A 2,953-nucleotide genomic window follows, 5' to 3' on the forward strand; every position below is an offset into this window, starting at 1 on the left:
CTCGTTGGTCTAGGCGTATGATTCTCGCTTTGGGTGCCGTACTGTGATGAGTTGCGAGAGGTCCCGGGTTCAAATCCCGGACGAGCCCGAGGTTTTTCTAAAACTTGACTTGTGCAAAACTGCCTGATTAATTTTCTCAAAAAGCACCTTGGTGAAACGAGGTTGGGCTGTCTGGAGTACGGACAAGGCAGAAAACAGGGAAGTGAAATGGTTGGATGTAGTGTCGAACAGGTTGACGTGAGCTGTGCGGTGTTTGGGGAATGTCAGCAATGAAGGTAGATTGGAAAATTGGGACAGCTCTCCTCGGAGAACCGAAGTTTTCCAAGTCATGAGGGACCTAGAAACAGGAAATAATGTTGTGAAAATGTTCCCACACCTGAAAGGTCCACAACGATTCGGCAGAATTTTAAGGTCACCAGGAAAACAAGTAAAAGTGACAGGAGGAAGAACGTTTTCGTACAGGGAGTGGTTAGTGTCAGTAAGTCCCTGTCGGACATTGACAAAGAGGAAGATTCAATGAACACAAAAGGGAATTCGGTGGTCACGTTCAGATGTGCAGATTTACGCTGAGAATGAAACGAATAGACACACGTTGACTTAAGTATAGAACCAGCAGAGCGAAGGTGGGCCGCATGGCCTCCGTCTGCGCTGCGACACATGTTGTGATTCAGTGTGAAATCAATCACAGTTCGACCAACAGAATGTGGGAATTTAGTAAAAACGTTTCTATTTACACAGCCTCCGTACGTCTGCGAAACAGCATATCACACGACAGCAGCGGAGGTCTTTGACATCAGTCTCGAACGTGCGAGAGCCGCGTGCCAGATGAAAAGCTGAATCGCTCTGTGGACAGGGCTCAGAGCGTGGCAGCAGAGTGGCGCAGCGGGAGCGTGCTGGGCCCATAACCCAGAGGTCGATGGATCGAAACCATCCTCTGCTATTATTCAATGTCACCTCGAGCTGATTTCCTTTGGATCGGTGCTCTCTTCTGCCAGCTGCATACCCGAATGGCATGTAGCATATCGATGCACTCGCCAAATCCACTCCATGCAAGGTGCGTGGTTTTAGAGGTCTCAGTGGCATTCTGTTGTTCGGCGGTTTTTATTCTGAACTGGATCGCAAAACCAGTTCTCTGCGATGCCAATCAGCTGGTCAAGTTGAAACAAATGTCTTGCGGTTTCGTCCATTCCCTGCAGTAATTCGCTACCCTGGTTCAGACGTGAATGACAAGCATGTCAAAAACCTCATCACGACTCAGACACAGTTCCCCCACGATTAGGACGGATCCCACCGATTGTGAATAACCTCAGAGAGAGAGAGAGACAGGCAATCGGCGTGGATTCGATGGGTTGAACGGCTTGTGTCTACGCGAGAATGGTGCTACGTGTTTATGGCGTCCCACTGCCTGTCTCTGGGACAGAGAGGCTGAGGGAGCAAAACTGGTTCATTTTTAACCGTCCCTTCCGTGTTGGACTGCCTGCAGTCCCTCAGCTCAGGGCCGTGGGGAGGACTCTCAGTGAGTGAAGGTTTCACTCGGAGTCTCTTCATCTGGGACACTTGGGGCTCAGATGTTAACTGCTGCGCGGTAGCAACAAAGAAAGCGATGCCCACTTTGCAATAGACTTTCCGTAAGATTGCTGCGTGAAGACGATTTCTGAACACCAAGAAGGCTGCACAACAATGTGAATTTACCTGGGCGAAGAGTCCTCGGTGTCCATTTCTTCTCTGTCCTGCCAGCACAGCATCTTTCTATCGCTCCGATAACAGACCTTTGGAGAAAGTTCACAATCAAAGTTGTTCATGTTCCCCGCATTAATGCAACTGACACCTCTCACCCCAACGGTTTCAGAGAGTGAGAGAGAGAGAGAGAGAGAGAGACTCTACCGCCCCACCCTACACCCGCCCCCCCCCCCACCCCCAGAACAACGTGCAAGTAGAAATAAATTGGTTTAATTATCGAGGAGTGGAGATAGTCCAGTTCCTGGGGATGAGACAAACATCATCGCCCGGGGACAAAATGACAAGCAGAAGTTCTGGAAACGCTTTGCTGCTTGCAATTCTTGGAGCAATGTGGAATGTACTTCACACTGAGCAACTTTCAGCTGGCTCAGAGTCTCCAATGTACATTGCTGTGTTTGCCGCCAGCTCAGAGAGAGAGAACAATAGGAAGGACGTAGGAGTGAATAACGATCCGCGTGAGAGGGCGAATAGCTGCTCATGGAGACTGTTAGTGGCTAACAATACGTAGTGTGTCATAGCAGACGAGGTGATACAAGGAGTCGTTTGTGTGGTAGGGGTCAAGGACATGGGGGAGTTCAGGCCCTAAAGTTATGGAACTCGATATTGAAGACCGGAGGGCTGTAAGGTCTCCAAGTGGAAAATGAGTTGTTGTTCTTTCATCTGGAGCTAGAACACTGCTGCAAGCCTGAGACAGAGATGTTGGTCAGGGAACAGGGTGATGTGTTAAAGTGGCAGACAACCGCCAGGTCAGGGCCTTTTTCTGCGGGCAGAACCGGGATGTTCAGCGAAGCAGTCACCCAGTTTATGCTTCATGCTACATTGGGGAAACGACACTGTGAGTAGCGAATGCAGTGGACTAGTTGTGGCAAAAGTGCTGCTTCACCTGGCAGGTATGTTTGAGCCTTGGATATTCAGGAGGGAGCAGGTAAATGGGCAGGTGTTACACATTCGGCGGTTGCAGGCGAAAGCGACTTGGCACTATGGGAGGTGGGTGTGGGGTGTTGCGAGTGAAGGAAGAGTGGACCGAAGTGTAACCCCTGGCACAACGGGTGCGTGTTGGGACCATAACCCACTCTCTCCTATTCACTCAATGTCGTCTTTAGCAGCTTTCGTATAACTGCGCTCTGTTCTGCACCTCGCCTTCTCATCTGCTTCCGGAAAAAAGCTTGGACATAAATATTTCACAGTGATATACTGGCCCAATGTGCACAGT

The 2,953-nt window shown here is 49.9% G+C and overlaps 1 non-coding gene across 1 annotated transcript; it reads left to right on the plus strand.

The window, feature by feature from the left end:
* Positions 1 to 868: 868 nt before the first annotated feature.
* On the plus strand, positions 869 to 940 carry trnam-cau (transfer RNA methionine (anticodon CAU)). The gene has a single exon. It is a non-coding gene; the product is annotated as a tRNA-Met (tRNA).
* The last annotated feature ends 2,013 nt before the right edge of the window (positions 941 to 2,953 follow it).

The sequence above is a fragment of the Hemiscyllium ocellatum genome (genome assembly GCF_020745735.1).
Source record: "Hemiscyllium ocellatum isolate sHemOce1 chromosome 27 unlocalized genomic scaffold, sHemOce1.pat.X.cur. SUPER_27_unloc_16, whole genome shotgun sequence".
NCBI lineage: Eukaryota > Metazoa > Chordata > Chondrichthyes > Orectolobiformes > Hemiscylliidae > Hemiscyllium > Hemiscyllium ocellatum.